This window comes from Squalius cephalus (assembly GCF_949319135.1).
Source record: "Squalius cephalus genome assembly, chromosome: 10".
NCBI lineage: Eukaryota > Metazoa > Chordata > Actinopteri > Cypriniformes > Leuciscidae > Squalius > Squalius cephalus.
Window position 1 is genome coordinate 4,472,566 of NC_137131.1, and position 23,672 is coordinate 4,496,237.

Here is a 23,672-nt window from a genome sequence, read left to right on the forward strand (position 1 = left end):
GGAGTCTCTCAAAACATTGGCAGGCCACCTTGTGGGAATATTTATTTTGTCCTTTACATCGTGTTTTATTGTGTTTATTGTAGTATGCCAGGCGTGCCCTCTCCTCACAGCAGACTAAAATAGGGGAGCTGAGGAGGCGGAATTTACATTAGAGCTTATAGTTTGTTGAAAGATGAGTACTGCATCCCGTAACACTGATGTATAGCACATTGTAAGAGCAGACGAGAATATTTCAGGCCCGGATCTACTTTGCGCACCCCCGTTCTTTCAGTGGTGGTTTATTTGGTTGATGGAGTGGCAAATCACACAAGTCATGCTTCATGCAATAAACGTTATTTATTATTGTTCAATTGCACATTTCGCTGGAAGCCTTCTGGGGCCCAAGAATAGAAGAGAAGTGGATTTCCAACAAGAAAACAGGTTCCGCTGGGAATAACATGGCTTAGTATCAGCTGTCAAATGAAACCGAGTGCTGCTTGTTTTGGGATTTCTTGAGAATACAGGTATGTTTTGTTATAACTTTTATTGCATTTGGCCAAAGTATGAAACCTAAGCCTGGTGGGTAAACACACAGTTATGCCATTTAAAACAATGCTGCAGCATTAGGCATCGAACCACCTGATGCTCATGTACACAGTGATGTCATTTCCCGTGTAAAAATGTGCACCCCCTGTAGCATATGAAGTTAAATTATTAATGAGTTTTACATTATAAAATCCTGCTTTAAAATTCGAAGGGGTAAAAAAAAAATAAAAAAAAAAATAGTTCACCTTAAAAATGAAAACTCTCACCCTCATGTTGTTCCAAACCTGTATGACTTTCTTTCTTTCATTGAAAACATGCAGTTTTGAGTTTTGTTTAATTTTGGAATTTTGAGGAAAATTCCTGTGCATGTATTGTCAATATAATGAAAGTATGTGAACAAAGGCTTCTAAACTGACAATAAAACACCATAAAATTTTTATAAATCTAGTTCATATGACTTGTGTATGAAATTATTTAGTCTTCTGAAGTTAGACTTGTAATATAGCGAACATGCTGTACAGACTACTTTAAGATTAAAATCCAGGATGGAAAAATAGGCCCCCTTTCAACTCATGAGTGTTGATTTTCAATAAATGGCCACACGCCACAGGAAGTTGAGTTTGAATTTAAATTTGAATCGGAATGACAGGAAGAGGAATTTACTGAATTCAACACACAGTGCATTCTAGGAAATTACGTGTTCTTTCACCCTGCTCCGCAAAAAAACAAATCAATCAACCAATCAACCAATCAACCAATCAATCAATGAATCAATCAATCAATCAATCAATCAATCAATCTGCCAATCAATCAATCAATCTACCAATCAATCAATCAACCAATCAATCAGTCAATTAATCAGGCCTGTAAACCTTTAAACTTCAAGGCTTTTTTCCCAAAGCTTTCAAACAAGGTTTGTATATCCAACATTCAAAATGTTGCTTTTCTAATTCAAATTCCACTTTCTAATGGTTAAATTCAAACTCTGCATCCTGCTTGCCACCACCATTAAATTCAATTCAAATTCAGAAATAGAACTATAATTAAAATTTCCAATTCAAAAAATGGTCAGCAACCCCGTTTATGTTTATTTGTAGAGCCTAACAGCCATCCACATTCACTTTCATTGAAGAGCAGCTTTTGTATTACACTGAAGAAAGCTCATCAAACTTATTTGGAATGGCATGAGATGAGTAAATGATGACAGAATTTTATTTTGTGGGTGAAATATCCCTTTAAATCACCATATGATTTACCTGTGCTTTTTTGACTGAATGTATTTTAGGAATATTACAGTGGAGTGAAACAGGTCAGATTCATTTTCCATAAGTGCACAGGGCACCAAAAGTCAGGATCTCCTATGTCCTTTGGAAGCTTTCCAGTCTTAAAATCATGGATAAACTAATGGATGGCTACAGAATAGAGAGGGAGTTTGGACAAATGTCCGGCACAAACATAGAGGCGCTTCTGTTCGGCAGATTGATGAATCATAATGACATCTGCATGCGCACAGTTTTGATTTGGAATCAGCCAGGGCTCATTATTCAGGTCTTCAGAAAATGCTCAGGTGTTGAAAAATAATATTTGCAGGACGGTTCAGGGTCTCGGCCTCCACAGACTGTGTCTTTATACCTGCACATCCTTCTCCTGCCTCCCTGCCCAGCATCTGTTCAAACAGCCGTAATCAGAGCTTTCGGTAAGCAAAAGGCTATTCCCACCGAGAGATTTCCAGTGCTTACACAAACACGTCCTTAAGTCCTCTTGTTATGATTGGCCGTCATATTCCTACCAGTCACACACAGGTATACGAGCACTGTGTACGCACACACACTTAACTGTGACGCACAAGCTCGGTACCGGCGTGCTGTCATCTTAATACCCTAAAACACACAAAAAGAGCTTTCATCAGGGCAGTTTTTTTTTCAGATGGGAGCTCTTAAAACCCAAGAGGATCTCGAAAACCAAAATGAGACTGTTTATGATGTGCTTCATTACTTCACACATCTACAAAGTGTAGCTCATCAGTCTGCCTGGCTGATAAATTGCTATAATATAATTAATTAGTAATTAATTAAATACATTATAAATTAGTGCTGGGACGATCTCCCAATTCGATACTATCACGATACTTGGGTGCCGATACGATATGTATTGTTTTATACATGTATTGTATAAATCATCACATCTTTCTGACTTTTATTTCAGAAGCATCATACAATACTACATTCTCTTGAATAAATGATTAAATAACAAATACATTTTTTAACAGTCACTTGTCAATGTACAATGTAATCGATAAATGCGTTATTTTAAGCACCAAGTTTCTATCAAAAGCTGATTTCTGGAATAAAAAATCGATTTTAACCGATCGCAATAGCTAGGTGAATCAATTTTTTCTCCCAGCCCTATTATAAATGTATAAAATTTATAAAAATAAAGTTGCCTTGAAACTGAAGTTGCTTTCCTATTGTGACATATATCTGAGTGACATATATTTGAGTGAAACGACTCCTCGAACAAGAACAAATGTAGGGCGGGGCTTAATTTTGTCCACAAGGAATCGATTGGATGGTTTTGGTTTGCTATTGGTGGATCTCATGTGAGTGACAGGTTTCCCCGCCCTAAACGTCATCAGAAAAGAGAAAAGATGTCGCTGCAAGAGAGAGGGGAAGTGATTTTGGTTAAAGATTATGAGGGCACATGCATAAAAAAAAAAATAACGCGCACAGATAATTGATAATAAATACTGCAATTTTCCATAAAAAATACAAGAAATGTCAATTTTGATTTCATTGTGACTAATATTTTTTGGGGAAAAATATTTTTAGTTAATATTTGAACTATTGACTGATTCTGAAGAGAGGTCATGTGGAAGATAGCGAACTGGCTACATGCTTACATCAACTGTAAGTTAGAGATGTTTTAATAGTATTTAATAGTATGTAAAATTCTGTGGCAAAGACACCATTAGAATTGGTGTCACTCAAAAATGTTCCTAGAAGTCTCTGTTTGGTATTTTTCATGTGAAAATGGCTTATAAAAACATGGAGTTTGCAGATAAATATTGCTGTTTGTTAGAGCAAATAAATATGATTATGATTATGGATATGGATATGATTAGGCCTACATATTATTTGTCCTTGTGTGGAAACATTTTTGAACTAGAAAAACTAGATTTTTTCTGTATTTTACTGATTAAAATAAAAATGTTATGGCATTTCAAAGCAAATGAATATCATCCAGCCTTACCCATCACAGACTCCATGCCTTTACTTTGCGAGCTGAGCGTGTTCAGTGTCAGAGACTGAGTCACTCCCGTTCTTGACGTTTCGGGGCATTTCTGCATTTTCCTGCTTTCTTTTAGCTTGTATCAGAAACAGGTGGCACCCGTAGAGCCGCTCTCTGATGAATGAGTTGAGTGAGGGATCTTGTTAAGTGTATTTTTATCGGCTTCATCTGAACCCGGCCTTGAACTGCTGTTTCCTGGGGGAACAAGTCATGTAAGAACCGACTTTTGTTCATCGTGGTTTTGTGCAACGTGGCTTCGACTAACATGCTGACAGTTTCTGCATCTGGCACCGAATGTTAACTTTACTCATGGTGGAGCGGGGCCCCAAACTACACACACACACACACACACACACACACACACACACACACACACACACACACACACACAGTACAAGTACAAGATTCCCTGACATTCTCACCTATTACCCGTCATTTAGACAACAGCGCACTCTCGCTCTCTCTGCAAGGTGCTAGGCAAACATACCGGCCCTGAAATATGAAAATATCGGCACTCTCCAAAGCAATTTCCTTCAGCACAGCTTTGCTCTGAGGAGAGACAGAGAGATTGAGTAGCCCAAGATGAGAAATATGCTTCACTTTTAAATCTTTTAGGGTGTGTTCACACTTGGCAGGTTTAGCTCCATTAAAACGAACCCTGGTGCGATTGCTCTGTTAGTGCAGTTCATTTGAAAAAGTGTGAACGCTGCATCCGAACCCTGGTGCCACTAAAAAAGGGGACCAAGAACACCGAAAAGATGGGTCTTGAAACTAAACAAACTCTGGTAAACGTGTAAAAACTCATGTAAACGAACGAAAAACGGCACATCATGTCACAAGATGGGACAATAAAAAGTACAGAATGCTATATCTGTTTTTTCTTGTGATAGCCATGATGTTGCCCATCACAGTTAAGCACAGACATCAGAACCGCGTCTCCTCACTGCAGATCTGTGTTTGTGTGTGTGACGGAGGGATTCCTGACACAGTTTTGACTCCTTTACACATTTTATAAGCTCTTCAAGAGTTCTCAGCTGGTCAGAATACCATCATATGCAGGCTACACACATATGAGAGCATTTAGCCCAGAACAGGGTTCAGGATCTTTAGGTAAAGTGTTAAAATGCCAATGTGAACGCTAAGCGAACCAGGACTACATTTTTTTTTTTTTTTTTTGGTCCGGACCAAACAAACCAAGCGAACTGAACTACAAGTGTGAACAAATAGCCTAGAAATCTAGACGCATCCTAGCGGCAGCAAAATTTATTTTGCAGCCTGGGTAGTCTAGCAACTCTCCGTTGACTTTCGGAGCTGTAAAAACCTAAATTGGGTCAGGCCAATCACATCGTGTATAGAGTAGGCGGGGCTTAACATAATGACGGCAGAGTTGTGACGGTTCCCTGCTACTTGAAAACAAAGAATGGCTGCTGCTGGAGAACAGTCTTTCGAATCGGCTTTGGCCGCGACTCTGGAGGACTTGGAGTCTTTGAGAAAAGAGCAAAGAACGGCACTTAAGTCATTCTTTAAAAAGGAAGATGTGTTCGTAGTTTTGCCGGCCAGATTGAAAAGTTGAATCTATCAACTAACGTAAGCTCCGCTGTTGGGAAAACGCTCTGGTTGGTTGAAGCGCTGTCCTATTGCGTGCAGAGTGAATTTGAAAGACAGCCGTTTATCCCGCCCCTTGGATTGAGCCGTGTCTATGGTGAGTTGCCAGACCTAACATCTTGATGTAGGTCTGGCTTGCCAGGCTAGTGAACAAACCCTTATAGAACTATATTCCAAGTCTTCTGAAGGTGTGTAACAACTTTGTGTGAGAAAGATCAAAATTTAAGTTTATTCTTTTAAGTCTCTTCAGATAATCATCAGAGCAGTAAAATGTTCTTCAGAATTTGATTAGATATTTGAATGTGAACTCTTTTGGCTCATTCTTAATTGAAACTATCCTTTATCGATAATATGCTTATAAATAATGTTCATTAAATTACCATATTCTAGCAAATAGTAATAGAGTATAACATTTTTTCTGTGAGGATCACAACCACATGTCTGGTGGAAGACAATCCTGTTTGCATCTTAAAATATTGGGTTGTAGAGTGAATAACAGTCTCAAGCTGTTGAGAGTTTAACATGTGGATGACCATTGTAAACATAATTTATCTCTCCTTTTTGCCTATATTAAAAAGTATAGTAAATTGTAGAAAAATGAAGAAGGGGGGATTAAAACATGAGCAGGCTGGATTCAAACATGCATCCCCTCAATCCTCAAATTGGGGATAAACTTTGAGATTACTGGGGTGTTTAAGAGAAAAATCAGGGCTCTTAAGAAAAGTCTAAATTTGCTCTTATACTGCCCGAAAAGGCTTATATATTATTCTTCTTCATTCCCATAGGGAGTGCTAACTGCTGTACCTCAACGCCGACTGGTTTCGTTTTAAGATAAGTTCATTTAGGAAAACTGTCTCACACACTATCAAAGGCAAAGATCACAGACTTCCACTTATTAGCTGACTCGTGTTTGTATTGATCACAGAAGTGAAATGACTCAAACCTGATACCTGAAAACACATCTTAGGCCCTTGTGCTGGTCGTCCGTCACCACATGCACAACACATAAACACTTCTTCTATGCAGCCACGCAAACACACAGCATGGAAACCATTCCCAAGACGCTCTGATCCGAGCAAACAAACAACAGTCGTGTATTCCTGGAGGAGAGACAAGAAGAATGAATCAGAGGGTAGTGTGCACGCTTAAAGCTGGCCCATGAGATTACAAATGGCTTTAAAGTAATAGTTTGATCTTTCTGACATCATATTTAAGGAAGTGATATAATTTTTTGTACCTCAGGGGTTAAAAAGCATTTCATTATGTTTACATTAATAGACCGAGCTCACCAAGCACAATAGAAAAACATTTACACACACACACACACACTAGATAGAAGTACCCCATTAGAAGTACCTGTATAGTTGTGCTCATCCCACAGACATACCTGAGGTTTATTTACAATCTGCAATGAGTTTTATGGAGAAAAAAATATGAAGCAATAGTTTAGAATACAGATTTCCTGTTTAACAGGCATAATTTGTTCCTAGACATCTGCTCGTAAAAGTAAAGTCCTGCAAATCCTTGTCTTGCGTAATCATTTACTTTATGGGAAAAATGTAATGCATATCTAACCAACAACAATTTAGTCAAAAAGAGTAAGTATACAGAAGGTTGCATTATGTAACAGAATGAGTTAAATCGGAAAAAGGTGTTCCAAACGAATTCAGGAACGTGGTGTATACAGAAATTCTAGTTCTGAAAAAATATTTTCATTGACAGTTTTGCCCTCATTATGCAAATTCAGAGTCTAGAACGTGTGTCTGTAGATTAATTTCATTATGACTTTAAACTCTCATGATCTGTCAATCTTCCTTTAGTATAAAACCACAAAAAATGCCTGGAAAGACAAAACAGCATGTTCAGCCGACCACAACCACGGAACAGAATCTCACCAAACTGCACTTTTCACCATCTCTAATTTGTATGTGTATATGTTCTATGTTATGTTTAATATATCGTTTGGATTGTTGGCCGAGCATCAATCCTTGTCAATACGGCAGAATGGAAGCAGTCCTTGTGTGACACCCTGATCGGTTTCTTTGCTCCCAGATTCCTTGAGTCCAGATATCTCAGTCCGCAGTCTCCCACAAAGAGATCCACTGGCCAACAGCCAATTACTCCATCCTGGACTTCTCAACTTCACCAATAGAAACCAGATGGAGACTCATACAACAATGCTGTATAGCCAGCACTTGAGAGGGAGAGCGATAAAGAAAAAGAGAGGTGAGACAAGTGTTGAGGATCAGTTGAGAAAGGCGCTAAATTCCTAAATCAGTCTTCTGAAGCCATGTGATCGCTCAGACTGAAATTGAAGTCCTTATTTGCTGTAAACTTGCCCTCTGGCGTTGCTCTCAAATTTTATTTTTGCTTGTACGCATTTAAACGTGACACCTCAAGACATGCTAGGTTCGACATTTTCACATGTAGAGTAAAAAAGAAACCAAGTTCAAATCAAGGCAACATGATGAATTAAGAACTTTTTTTAATTTACTTTGTTTTGAATTTGCTTGTTCACTTAATGCAAAATGTTTTTAGCCAATACATTCTTGTCAAGGCAACTAAAGATTTCTGATTCAGTAAATTTTATATATATATATAGATATACAAATACACTACCGATCAGAAGTTTGGTACCCTGGAAATCCAGAGTTCTCGCGAGAGCACAAGTTGAATCTGCTCAGCGAGTTTACTCTGGCGTCGAGTAATGATGCTCATTAAATATGCCCTTGTATCTGAGCTGCACCAATCACATCAGGTTATCTGATATAGGCGGGCCAGAGGCGAGCTAAACCGATGACGACAGCGCTGTGACGTCGAAGTCATAAGTTAACATTGCAAGATGGCTATGGATGAACACCAGTTGTTTGAAACGGCTTTGGCCGCTACAATGAACGAGTTAGACTTGGCTTTTTATCTAAAACAGAAACAGAAGACGCCGCTCGAATCGTTCCTTTGCAAGAAGGGTGTTTTTGCTGTTTTCTAGAGTCTAATCTACCAGTTAGTTGGATACGTCACCCTGTGTATTGTTATGATTGGTCGTAGTGTTATCCAATTGCGTGCAGTGAGATTTTCAAATGCATGCTTGGTGCCGCCCCTCGAGCTGGCCGATTTTCATTACTCAATGCCAGACCCTTAATCTTAATATTGAGCCAGGATATATTAAATTGCATAAAAGTGACAGCTATAATGTTATAAATGATTTCTATTTCAAATAACAACTATTTTCATCAAAGAATTCTGAAAAAAATTACAATTTCCACAAAATATTAAGCAGTACCCTTGATAATAAGATAAGACAAACAATATAAAAAATATTTGTTATAGTTTTAATGTTTCTCAAGTGTCAAATCAGCATATTAGAATGATTTCTGAAGGATCATGTGACACTGAAGACTGGAGTAATGATGCTGAAAATTCAGCTTTGCATCACAGGAATAAATTACGTTTTAAATATTCAAATAAACGACTGATCATAGATTGTGCTTTATTCATGAAAAGTCAGAGCTATTGTCATGGCTGCTGCAATTATTGGAATAACAATGCAAACAGCATGCAAATAAACAATGCCATCAGCGTGCACAGTTGATTTCTATAGTAATTTTATGGTGCTTTTTAGTCTCTTTTGAAGCTTGCCAGCCCATTCTGAATGCCTAAGAGGTGTAAAGGAAGGAAGGAGAGAAGTATGGAGGGATATGAAAGAAATGTGTGCGTATGTGAGTGTTGAAGTAAAAACTGGAGTGTCAAAGCAGCATAATTGATGTCTTTGTTTGGTTGGCTTGGTTTCAGCGACTATATGAATCCTTGCAGTGTAGCAGGGCTGTGAAAGAGAGAGAGAGAGAGAGAGACAGACAGAGAGAGAGAGAGAGAGAGAGAGGCAGTAAGCAGGGGGTTGATGGAGTAGCAGGCTGAAAGAAAGGAGCCCTTTCACATACACATTGACCGCTAAGTAGTAAAGGGAGAACAGAGCCGTGGTGCTGACTGAGAACACCTGAAATACACAACACTGACCAGAGATCAGTGCTATGAACTCGCCATAACCCCCACAAGCCTTTCTGTCTCACTCTCTCCTTTTACAAGCCGACAAGTGTCCATTTTTGCCTCAACTCAACAAACTCTTTTTCAAACACTTAATCAGTCTAATCCAGCTAGACTTTTGACTATGAGCTATCAAGTGTACAGGGTTTTATTAGCTCACTAGGAAACATGTTAACTTCTGAAGAAGAACTAGGGCCAGGCTTATAACAATCTGAAGGAACATTTTTCTATCCAAAATAATAGAATCGAGGGAAATGTTCAGTACTGAAAATCATAACAACTTTTTTAATACAAGTTTCACAACTTCGTTTCAACTATTTTAATTTGTTTATTCACTAAATGCAAAATGTCTTGTTCAGCCAATTTTTTTTTTCAAGCCAACTACGGCTTGATTTCTGATTGAGTACATTTTTTATTAATAACCAGTGTTATTTAATTTTTTATTTAGCTTTTATTTTATAATAGTTTTCATGTTAATTTTATATTATATATTTCATGTTAATTTTATATATATATATATATATATATATATATATATATATATATATATATATATATATATATATATATATATATAGCAAACCTCATACTAAATAGTAGAAAGTTTTGATAAAAATATTTCAGTCTAATTAAACATTTATTATTTTACCCAATTTTTTCAAAGTGTTTCTGGATTGACGTCAATGTGAGCAAACATTATGCACCAAGTGAATACTGGCTTTTGACTTGTCTTGAGTCATATGGACTATTTTATGATGCTTTTTTGTCCTTTCTGGCGCTTGAGAGGTCATAGTCACTGTACATTGTTCATTGTGTTGAAAAGAAAAGCTTGAACATTCTTAAAAGTGTCTCCACAGTATTCCACAGAAAAGATGAGAAATGGTATAATTTTCTTTGTGTGTGTATGTGTGTGTGTGTCTGTGTGTATGTGTATGTGTGTGTGTGAACTCTTTCTTTACCTAGTTCCAAAAAAAGTTTCCTTCCAACTGAGTTCCATCAGTCGAGGAATTAGAAACATTGGCTTTCTCTGTCTGCAAAGAGAAAGAAAAAACCTTGAGTTTTTCATTTTTTCCTTCTCTCTCCAAAAAGCAGTTCCAGCTGTACTCTCTTTAGCTCTTGCCTAATCAGGTTTAAGCTAATTATGAACTTAGATCAAATTCTATAAACAAACACGGCGTTCAAATCACTTACTTGCAACGTCCCGTCGTGGCTTATAGGTTGAAAGAGCGGCTATGCGTCCACCTGCCCCCCACCCAATGCAAACCATAAAATCTGAGTTTCCTTCCTTCCTTGCTTGCTTTAAAATCAAGGTACTGTTTCAGCTAGTGCTTGTGCAGATATAATGAAGGTGGAAATGAAAAGCAAGAACATTTCTTTGCTCATTTGTTAACGTAGAGGATGAAGATGATGATGATAAAGATGACACACTCCGCATGTTTTCCTGTAATGCACTGCAGATCTTGCAACTGACATCCTGCAAAGAACAGAGGAATGTGGAGTTGAAACAGTAAAATAAACTTTGCACTGGTTTTCTCTTGTCCTTTAGAGGCTCAGTTTAGAATCGCTGTATTGGGACTGCCAGTAAAGTTAGAAATGACTTGCAGCTCTTGGTATTCAGTTTGGGTTTAATAATTTAGACAACCTGCTATGTTCCACTTATCATCTTTCTTAACAATCGCCAATATGCTACAAAATATGCAAGCTAAAACCTAAAAGCATGACTTTGAAAAATCGCCCGGCACACCTGCACATCTCTGCTGCACGACTGTTTCTGAAACTTAAACCACTGAAAACGCCAACGGTGAAAAGGAAGTGATGGAATGTCTCATAAACAGCATGGAGAAAGCCATCTCTCTTGATACGGGCCTAAACCCCAATGCAACCTGTCATACATGATTTTGTACTGGTCTGAGAGGAAGCCTTTGAGTTTTAATCTAATTCTGCTGTCAAACACAATTTACAACACGGCAGACAATGAAAGGTAAACGAAGCAGGGTTCTTGCAAAAGATTGCTTAATTAACTCAAGACTTTGCATTTTTCGAGAGATAAACAACTTGTCAAGACGGCAGCTGATGTGAATTTCTGTTAAATCGCAATGCACTCCGCATTTAGAAAAGGAAAATAAACGACAGATTAAAACAAAGAAACAAGGCTGGTTAATTACGTAACCTCTAAACGATTAAAAGGCAATGTAGTACATTTAAGAAATATTAGTCTTCGTACTTATGACAAGGTTAAGGGTTCATTAAAATCCCTAACGTCGTTACATAACTCATCCTGCACCATTTGTGCTTTACAGCCATGAATGATAACTCAAATTGTGCAACTTATTGAGACAGTTGTGCTATTTAATTTCTAAGCAATCAGATTTATGATTTGTGCCTTGTAGGAAATAAAAGATGTGAAAAATTACCCAGAACACCCTAGAAACCACGAGCAACACCATAGCAATGCCCCGTACAACCCTAGCATTGGTGGCATGTCTTGCATTGGTGAGCACTCATTGTTTTGTTCAGAATATTTGAATAGAAATACAGAAATGATTCAGAAAATGCTTGCATTTTCAGCTCCAAATGAGACATTCATAGGTTGTTTACTCTAAAAATCTGTATAACGATATTAAATTAGTTCAATCAGACATAGAGAATATTCATAATGTTATACAATTCTGTTTTTGGTGCAAAAGTTACACACTTCCCCTTTAATTTGATTTGTGGTGGCTCCTCTATGAAGTTAATGATTGACATTTGATGCTTGTTTGTTTATTCGCATGACAAGCAATCAGATATCTCTAGGTTTTTGTGAAAGCAAAAGCACATGAAAAACTGCATTGCACTTACACAACTCAACACGAACAAATCACCCCACAATCAGCCTTCACACCCAAGCCTTCATGCAGCCTCCGTCCGAACTCGACGCTTCTCGCCAAAGTGAAAACGAAACACTATAAAACACCATTTAGCCCTGTCATGATGTCATCGTCCCTGTACTCATTTTAACTTATCAGCTCTACATTTAATGACTCAGCAGAGGCTGAGAGCGCTTACCTCGGGCCAATAAATTCAAGCAGAGGAGTTTCGAGTTATTTTGATGACCTTGCTCCTTCCTTTTCGCTTTGCAGGGCACCATGCTGCAAACACCAAGAGTTTCAGGCTCCAGGAAGGGTCATGCACCTCTGAACGCTTCTGACCGGAAACTTGTGGTGACCTTGGAATCAACCTAATCGTGAAGAAGGACGAGAAAAAATTACAGAAAATAAAATACTAGAGACTGGTTCCCTCACATGGCATTACCATCTATTAGTGATGAACAGGCCGTAGTGAGATCTAGCAGAGAGACAACGCTTCCCCACCATTGCTGGAATTTTCCGTTATTTATGAGACAACACTTCGACACCATTGCCAGAATTTTCTGTCATTTATGAGACAACACTTCCCCGCCAATGCCGGAATTTTCTGTCATTTATGAGACAACACTTCCCCGCAATTGCTGGAATTTTCCGTAATTTATGAGACAACACTTCGACACCATTGCCGGAATTTTCTGTAATTTATGAGACAACACTTCGACACCATTGGCGGAATTTTCTGTCATTTATGAGACAACACTTCCCCGCAATTGCTGAAATTTTTCGGCATTTATGAGACAACACTTCGACACCATTGCCGGAATTTTCTGTCATTTATGAGACAACACTTCCCCGCAATTGCTGAAATTTTCCGGCATTTATGAGACAACACTTCCCCGCAATTGCTGAAATTTTCCGGCATTTATGAGACAACACTTCCCCGCAATTGCCGGAATTTTCTGTCATTTATGAGACAACACTTCCCCGCAATTGCTGGAATTTTCCGGCATTTATGAGACAACACTTCGACACCATTGCCGGAATTTTCTGTCATTTATGAGACAACACTTCCCCGCCAATGCCGGAATTTTCTGTCATTTATGAGACAACACTTCCCCGCCAATGCCAGAATTTTCTGTCATTTATGAGACAACACTTCCCCGCAATTGCTGGAATTTTCCATAATTTATGAGACAACACTTCGACACCATTGGCGGAATTTTCTGTCATTTATGAGACAACACTTCCCCGCAATTGCTGGAATTTTCCATAATTTATGAGACAACACTTCGACACCATTGGCGGAATTTTCTGTCATTTATGAGACAACACTTCCCCGCAATTGCTGAATTTTTCTGGCATTTATGAGACAACACTTCCCCGCAATTGCTGGAATTATCCGTAATTTATGAGACAACACTTCGACACCATTGGCGGAATTTTCTGTCATTTATGAGACAACACTTCCCCGCAATTGCTGAATTTTTCCGGCATTTATGAGACAACACTTCCCCGCCATTGCCGGAATTTTCTGTCATTTATGAGACAACGCTTCCACACCTTTGCTGGAATTTTCCGTAATTTATGAGACAACACTTCGACACCATTGCCGGAATTTTCCGTCATTTATGAGACAACACTTCCCCGCAATTGCTGAAATTTCACGTCATTTATGAGACAACACTTCCCTGCCATTGCTGGAATTTTCCATAATCTATGAGACAACGCTTCCCCGCAATTTCTGAAATTTTCCGTCATTTATGAGACAACACTTCCCCGCAATTGCTGGAATTTTCCGTAATTTATGAGACAACACTTCGACACCATTGGCGGAATTTTCTGTCATTTATGAGACAACACTTCCCCGCAATTGCTGAAATTTTCCGGCATTTATGAGACAACACTTCCCCGCCATTGCCGGACTTTTCTGTAATTTATGAGACAACACTTCCCCGCAATTGCTGGAATTTTCCGTAATTTATGAGACAACACTTCGACACCATTGGCGGAATTTTCTGTCATTTATGAGACAACACTTCCCCGCAATTGCTGAATTTTTCCGGCATTTATGAGACAACACTTCCCCGCCATTGCCGGATTTTTTTGTCATTTATGAGACAACGCTTCCACACCTTTGCTGGAATTTTCCGTAATTTATGAGACAACACTTTGACACCATTGCCGGAATTTTCTGTCATTTATGAGACAACACTTCCCCGCCATTGCCGGAATTTTCTGTCATTTATGAGACAACACTTCCCCGCCATTGCCGGAATTTTCTGTCATTTATGAGACAACACTTCCACACCTTTGCTGGAATTTTCCGTAATTTATGAGACAACACTTCCCTGCCATTGCTGGAATTTTCCGTAATCTATGAGACAACGCTTCCCCGCAATTTCTGAAATTTTCCGTCATTTATGAGACAACACTTCCCTGTAATTGCTGAAATTTTCCGTAATTTATGAGACAACACTTCCCCGCCATTGCTGGAATTTTGTGTCATTTAAGAATTTTGAATATTGTGTTTGATAATGGGGGACCACTGTATTAAACAATTGGCTCATAAATTCTGCGGTTGTTTGTGTTATGGACATGAACGAAATTGTGCAGTTTGTTGAGTAGAGGTGTGCTTTAACTTTTCTAACCAATCAGATGTTCCATAAACATATTTTATGCAAATTTTGAGGTAAATGCTGCATAAAAACACAGACATTTCCAAAATGTTCATAAAAATTAAATGCTCACCATAGGTGGATACATGTTTTTTCATCTTCCGTAACAATCTTTTATTCTGTAAGAAACTACAAACTACAATTTACTAAATACACTTAGAATGCACATAAAAATGCCATGTGACTTTGCAAGTCATGTGACCAAATAATTAACTCAGCGAAGAAAGTATCACTGGATCAATATCATGACACAGGATCTCAAATTTTAGTCTATAGCAACATGTTAATTCCTCCTCAGAACACAAACTGCACAGCAATGCCCTGGCAATCATCCGTGATGAAGAGGTAAAACACCACTTGCATTTACTTTTAGAAAATCTAGTTAGTAGAGGTTGGTTGGTTTGAGCTGCGCCCAATAGTTGGCAAAGATTCTCCCTGGTAAGCAAACATCTTCAGAAAGACTCTTTTTAGTTTTCTGGAGACGGTTCCCCTTCATAATTTTTGAACAAACGGAGCAAAGAAAACAAAACGTCAAAAACCACAATTTATTGCCGCTGCCCTTGAAAAGGCTCTCTCTGTTCTGGCCAGAAGCGGCTCAGCGTTTACACTCGATTTCTACTTCTGGATGGCCGGATAGTAAGATATCTCTCTGTCATTCTCTACTGAGGAGCCAATTCAGTTCATTTACAAGCTCCTCGCCCCCCAAACCCTGTCTGACATCACTCGCTAGTTGAACTTTACTACACCAATGCGTCGTTTACTCAAGTGTGGCGTTTTATTATCAGAAGTGCTATTAGAGGAGAAAGAAGTCTCCTTGCGGTTTATAGGGCTTGGGTAAGCATTTCAGAAGTTGGTAGGACAAAAATATGGGCATTTGTTATGCAACCACGTGAGAAAAGAAGGAACAGCAAGTTGCCTGAAGGTTTAACTGAGCTATTAAATAACTCTCCATATTGTTAGCAGCCTATTTAGAAGGGCTGCACTCTTGTTTGGGAGTTTAAATTACCATTCAGGGTATGAAATGGGGATCTGGTACTTAAAGGGGGGTATCGAGTAGCTCAAGCCCTCCCGTTATAGCCCCTAAACTGGCCTGCTTGATGTCTTCTCCTCTGGAACGGCATTGTCCCACGTTGGCGTACCGTTAGTGTTGCATTTGGGAGCTGTTTGCTGCCACTGTAAAGAGTCAGATGGGACACTCAATGAAAAACAGGCAGCAGTAATAAAATAGCAACTAAACAAGGAGCCACTGAGTAGCGTCGGCCTCCTACAGCGCTACAGGGAGCAGAGTGCAACTCAGATGCCCACAGCCAAACCAGAGCATGTCTACAAACTGTAAACAGATGCGTGCAAATTCATGCCTTTAAAAAGGCTGAGAGTTGGCATTGGGATCCTTTAATTGTTTATTCATAACCTGCATTGTAATTTTTTTCTCAAAGTTATATATAAACAAAGATTATTGGAGAACATGTTACAAGAAAATATGGTAACACTTTATTTCCACTTTAGACACTACGAACTTTAAGTAACTTTGCAACTACATGTCAACGATCTCTCATTAAAATATTAGTAGCCTGTCTGTTTAATATCTGCTAACACTTTATTTTGATGATCCTTAACAGACCCTCTACTGACTTTAAGTAACTTTACAACTCCGTTCCAACTTATTCTACTAACCCTAACACCTAACCCTAACCTAACAGTCTATTAATACTCTAATGAGAGTTAGTTGACATGTAGTTGCAAAGATACTTATAGTTTGTAGAGTGTCTAAAGTGGACCATCGAAATAAAGTGTAACAGAAAATACTATTTCAGTCTATCTTCTTTAAAATTTCACATTTAAGTTAATGGGCCCTATTTTAACGATCTGAAACGCAAGTATCAAGCGCGAAACGCAAGTAACTTTGTGGGCAGATCTCAGGCGCTGTTGCTATTATATCGGCGGGATAAATGACTCTTGCACCCGACGCAAATCTAAAATGGGTTGGTCTGAAGTAGCTACATAGGAGTGGTTTGGGCATAACGTGAAATAAACCAATCAGAGCGACATCTCACATTCCCTTTAAGAGCAGGCATGCTTGTTCCATGGCGGATTGCTATTATAACGGCGGATTTGCCAGGCGCACGCCAGGAGCGGTTCACAGCCGAGGAGACAGACGTTCTCGTCAGGGCAGTAAAACACAGAGAAGTGACATTGTATGGGGATGGAGAAACCCACCCAAATTAAAATCTATCTATCTATCTATCTATCTATCTATCTATCTATCTATCTATCTATCTATCTATCTATCTATCTATCTATCTATCTATCTATCTATCTATCTATTGTAATAATGTATAATTTGCAAAAATGAAAACTGATGCTTCTGTGTAGATGAGAGAATCAAAGTCTATGCGCGTTGTGCACACACTACATTGATTATGGCCAAGCATGCGCCCTTAAAATAGCATCTGAATAACATGCGCAACACACCACTGACTTTAGACTAGGTTTTTCCTGGTCAGTGGCGGAATTGTTTTCTAAACCTGCAAAATAGCATCAGGGAACATTCGCGCCGAAACACGCCTCCTCTTTTCGCTGAACCACCCCCGGGAGCGCAAGTGTATTTCCTAGTTTACCGACGTGCGTCTGTGGAGGGAAAAGTCCGCTGTACGCGGGTGTAAAATAGGAATGATACATGCGTCGGTGTACAAAGTCAATTGCGCTGGGTGCAAGATAGGGCCCAATGTGTTACTTGCCATTTCTTTTTAATTATTTGTTGTTTTAAAAATGAAAGTGAGTGAAATTGATTTCAAAGTAAATCCTACACAAGTTTTTGTTTTTCTTTTCAGTGTTGAAACAATATTGAGATCACATGGTAATGCACTGTAAAAAAAATAAAAAAATAAAAATAAATCTGTACTACGTACAGTAAAAAAGGCAGTTTGTGGCCAGAAATTCACCATAAAAATACTGTGACAATGTTTCCAGAATTACAGGATGCTTGTACATTTTACAACATAAAACTGTATGTTTTGTTAAGTGATACAATAGAAAGCCACATGATGAGTTCATCAGACAATGGTCTGTTCATAAAAATGTCCTTTTCTCACATCTAGATGGTGCACAAGGTCATAAACACAAAACACCATCAACACACATGACACTAATAGTGCAATAAACTTTAACTAAATAACAGAAAATGTAACATTACTGATAACATAAGGAGAAATAAAATTATTTATACAAACTATAATTATGTGTGATGTCACAGGGTCTTGGAGCTGGGAATGTGCTTTTACTGTTGTTCACCATAAATGATATGGTAATTAATAGTTTTAACTTCCATAAACCATCAATTTGACAGTAAAATTACATATAATGCAATGCTAAACCATTTATAATTGTTCACTGTATGGTATCTATCTTACAGTTATCCAAAGGTTTTACTGTAGCATTTTTATAGTATTTGTCTATAAAAAATTAATTACAAACATTTTGTACAGTGTAGGAATGATCATATGAAATGCAAAAAATCATAAAAGCCTTTTGCACTTGGCACTACAGTGAAATATCCCTTGCTACAAAAACTAACCACTGTTTTGCTAAAATATCATAGTAACGGCAATTACTGTTACTACAGTAAAACCTAAATAAATTAACATGGCATATTCTTTAAACAGAGTAAGACACTTTCAGAATCTTTCTGTCATTGTTTAATTTATTTATTTTAGTGACTAATACTGAGTTACCACAGTTTTATTGTAGTAACTATAACTGCAACTGTGGTATTTTGGCAGAAACTATAGTTGCCAAAGTCAATTTTTCTCAGGGAAGGAGTTTAACTCTCCCAACCACAGTTTATATAAAAAATGCCACAATACAGTTATTGTTAATACTGTAAAACCATATTAGATTAATATGGGATGTTCTTGAAACAGTGTGAGTGTCATTTTGTTTAGTTTTTCATGTAAGAGGTGAGTAATAGGCCTACTAAGTTACCACTGCTGTTTGTTTTTTTGTATAATAAGTGTAGGCCTACCATTGTGTTTTAGCACGGTTTCTATGATAAATATAGACGTGGCTTATCTAATAAATCATAAGCTCATTCGATAAGATAATCAAATCGAGACGTTATTAGGCTACGCCACATTGCGGTAGTAAGTTGAATGATTTATAGAGGCTGATAAATTGTTGAGCGTTTCATTAGCCACACGCCTCTCAACAGCACTTAACTTACACCTCGTGCATTACATGCGCTTTCACAAATAGGCCTGTTATGCTTCGCAATTAGCGCTGAGTGAGTGTTGCACAGCTTCGGGCAACGCGTCAGATCTGGCGGTCTCTCTGAGCCCCTTAAACCCTGTGCAGCGTTTGCTGAGTTGTTATTGTGTTACCAAATACATGAAAGATATGAGGTCAGCGCTGTGTGTTGTGTACAGGGCCCGCAGCCGCTGCCAAGCCAAACACGCGTGGCCGTGCCACCGTTTAGTCCAAGCTAAGCGACGCATGCAAACACGTTCCCGCCAGTGCTGTCGAGTCACATTGCTGAGGTTTTCAGCATCTCGGCTTTCAGCACCAAAGTCTGTTAATTGATTCTCTGTAGAGTAATTGTGTGATATACAATTTCGCAGCGAGATGTCGAAGTAATTGGTGGTGTTGGAGCGGCTGTTGGCAGCCCATCATGCTTTCAGGGAAAATTTGTGTGTTCAGAGCATAAGAGTGAGAGAAAAGCATTTTATGCGTTGAAATACTCTAATCATTGTGTCGAAAATTAGCTCACAGCCTCAAAACGAGAGGATGGTGCAACTGGAAAACATTAAAATCACTGTTTACTATTCAAAATGTATTCTTGATTGAACACCCTGGTTTTAAGGGGTGTGCGAGCAGCACTGGCAGGTTAGTGTCTCTCAGATGTGTTGTGTGCTGGTTTTTATTAGGAAGGGCGTTTATGACATGTCTTTTCACCTAAGCATGACAGGCCGAGAGCCAGGAAACTCTGTACAAATGCATCCACTTCTTTGTTATTCAGTGCACAACTGAATATAGCAACATGTGTGAGGCTTTAGCGTCTTCACTCATGCTCTGTATGAGATGGTAAGTTTGGTAAGAGATGGTAAGACAAGATACAACCCTAGCAACTAACAGTTTAGTAAATGTCAACTGTGGTTTACTATATTAAGAGCGGGCATTCTTAGTGAAAATTGATTTATTTAGACACAGTACAAGTCAATAATGCTCACTCTGTATTTTTACTTTGTATACACACTACTGTCTAAAAGTTTGGGGTCAGTAAGATTTTTTTTTTTTTAAAGAAGTTTCTCATGCTCACTAAGGCTGCATTTATTTGATCAAAAATACAGTAAAAACAAGAATATTGTGAAATATTATTAGCATTTAAAAGAACTGTTTTCTATTTGAATACATTTTAAAATGTAATTTACTCCTCTGATTGCAAAGCTGAATTTTCAGCATCATTACTCCAGTCTTTAGTGTCACATGATCCTTCATAAATCATTCTAATATGCTGATTTGCTGCTCAAGAAACATTTCTAATTATTATCAGTGTTGAAAACGGTTGTGTGCTGCTTCGTATCTTTGTGGAAACCTTTGTGGAACAGCAGAACAGCATTTATTTGACATAGAAATCTTTACGTATCGAATCATACCTATCTGACTGTGTCAAAGATCAGAACTGAAAATGTCAGATTCAAAGTGACATCTAACAATCAGATCTGTGTCAACTTTGAGGGTAAATTTGGGCCACATTTATCTGTAATATGTGACCCTGGATCACATAACCAGTCATAAGTAGCACGGGTATATTTGTGGCAATAGCCAAAAATACATTGTATGGGTCAAAATCATAGATTTTTCTTTTATGCCAAAAATCATTAGGATATTAAGTAAAGATCATGTTCCATGAAGATATTTTGTAAATTTCCAACCGTAAAGATATAAAACATTTATTTTTGTGAGTGAATGCAGCACAATCGCGAACATAAATGGACAACTTTAAAGGTGATTTTCTCAATGTTTAGATTTTTTTGCACCCTCAGATTCCAGATTTTCAAATAGTTGTGTCTCAGCCAAATATTGTCCTATCATACATCAATGGAAAGCCTATTTATTCTGCTTTCAGATGATGTATAAATCTCAATTTCAGAAAATTGACCCATGATTTTGTGGTCCAGGGTCACATAGTCCTGATCTAGTGTGGGTGGATAAGAGGCCAAATGTCACATTTATACCACCTCTAAAAATAATAATACAGTCTGAGTGTCACATAGCTGAGCGATACCCTTATATACTCACTTGGGAAACTGGGTGGACCTAAATGACCTTTGCAGTCAACTGAAACCCATTGCACTCCAAGATTCAACAAGGCATGTTGTGAGTAGCTGTAGTGTCAATACTGCCCCTGCCAAACATCCTCACCATAACTTTGGCCAACCTTACACAGCATGCCGAGTTCCGAGATTTGACTTGTGAGAGAGCGTTGGAATTGTTTGCCAGTGTTTTGCTGTTTATGATGCCCTGGGGCGATTGTTTTGAGAGCTATAAACTAATGCAAATTTAATTTGAAGTCAACCAATTAAAGAAGTATTAGGGTCTGTGCTAACCTTTCTTCACCTCGCGCCAACGCTTCGAGAGGGAATGTAGATTCTTGGCGTTTCTCGACCTCTCCCAGTTTCCTTTTTAGTGCGAAACATTCAAGATAGCCATGATGTTGCTCGCCTCAATCCTACATGACTAAGAACAAAGCTATGCTATTGCTCATGGCTAATTATCCTCTTGCTCAACTGGTAGAGATACCAATAGTAATACAAATCACTTGCTGGTCAAATGTACATGTTGAATGCTGCTTTAGATAAGTGATTGCCAAATTAATTGTTGTACTGTAAATGTTTATGGGTTAGCAATCCACAGCTACCCAAGGTGATCTTGGCTCTGGGAAAGGAAAAAAAAGGATATTGAATGTTATCAAATGTAATAGTGATGCATTTCAATTGACCACAATAGTGTGAAAAGATACCCAAATAATAGGCAACATCTTTTTTGTCCATAATGTCTACCATTAAAAAGTTTGGGGTCAGTTATATTTTTTTTAAAGAAATCAATGCATTTATTAAGCAAGTGACGGAAAAGACACTTATAATGTTACAAAAAAATCAATTTCAAATAAATGCTGTTCTTTTGAACTTTCTATTCATCAAAGAATCCTGAAAAATAAATCACAGTTTTCACAAAAATATTAAGCAGCGCAACTTGAGCAGTAATATTGTAGTAATAATTCACAATATTACTGTTTTTACTGTATTTGATCAAATAAATTCAGCCTTTGTTGTAAGGAAGTGATTAAAAAAAATTCATCCCAAACTCATAAATGGTACTGTATTTTCAAATGGAACAGGACATTCAACAGGAATAATTTTTGGATCTGATTTTATCAATTGGGAATGGATTAGATTCTGAAAACTGGTTCTTACTATCAAAAAGAATCCAGGTGCTTATATGAGGGTTTGAGAAGGCATTCATATCATCCTCTGAAAGGGAAAGTAATTTCAGTTGTGAAACAAACTGCATTTAGATTTCATAAAAAAAAACACCTTTTTTAAAGAAATATGTGCACCAGCAATGAATTTTGCAGAATTAGAACCAGGAATGTGCATTACAATTAATAATGTAGGCTAAATCAGGGTTATTTTGTAGACAGTAAAGCATGCCGCTGACCATACCAAGGTCATGGGTTCACTTCCCAGGGAATGCATGAATTGTATATTGAATGTATTGTAAGCAAAAACATAATTAAGCTGCTCCGACATATGCAATCAATTTTATAATTCGCGAATATCACATATACAACATTACATTTAAAACAGCTTCAGAACAAGTTTATCCAGCTGTAGTTTGTTATGCTAATTTGTTAACACAGCTGTCAAGAACAAGATGTTCAGCGCTAACACTTGTTTGATTGTTTACATCAGCGGTGACAAAAAGAGTCCATTTGAAAGCACTTCTAGAATGAAATCGCCAACCTTTGAACTCAGGAAATCTTTGCTTGTGGGCACACCTCCACCCTACCACTCTACGCTGTACCCCACAACTCTTTATGGTGGGGGTTTATTTTTCTAAGTCTAAACTTTACACACAGGCCAGCTAATTAGGCCCGGGTTTGTTGTTTCACCTCCATCTGTGTCACATGAGTGAAATATAATGATATGTGCTGACCCTTCAACTTTGCATGTGCTGAGTTCTGTCTTTTTATGATATGTGCAACTAGATTTTATGGAAAAGGTCACGGTTTTATCTTCAAATTTCATTATCTCAGATGACAAAACATGATTGGTTTGGTATCTTTGTAGTTGATGTTGGCTTCAGGGTGTCTAGATAAAAGCCAAATTTTTAGACAAGTACTTCAGTCAAGTTTTAAAAAAATTGAAGTACACTTAGGACAAGTCAACATTTGTGAAAACGTGATGTTCCCTTAAAGCGGACCAAGCTGTAGCAACAGCCTTTTCATGCTTTTATGGCTTGTAACCGACTGTGGACACCATACAGTATATTTACATATTTCTTAGTTCCTGTGTGGCCTGCAAACCTTTTAGTCCAAATGATGCGTCTCTGGGTGATTCAGGAGTTAAATACTGGAGAAAGAAATATATACTTGTATAGGTAATAACATAATATATAGAATATATAAGGCTATTAA

The 23,672-nt window shown here is 38.0% G+C and overlaps 1 long non-coding RNA gene across 1 annotated transcript; it reads right to left on the minus strand.

The window, feature by feature from the left end:
* Window positions 1–325: 325 nt before the first annotated feature.
* On the minus strand, window positions 326–6,518 carry LOC307166489. The gene is made up of 4 exons (XR_013822638.1): window positions 6,369–6,518; window positions 4,236–4,362; window positions 3,775–4,008; window positions 326–2,405 (listed from the first exon to the last, which is right to left on the minus strand). It is a non-coding gene; the product is annotated as an uncharacterized lncRNA (long non-coding RNA).
* Between the last annotated feature and the right edge of the window lie 17,154 nt (window positions 6,519–23,672).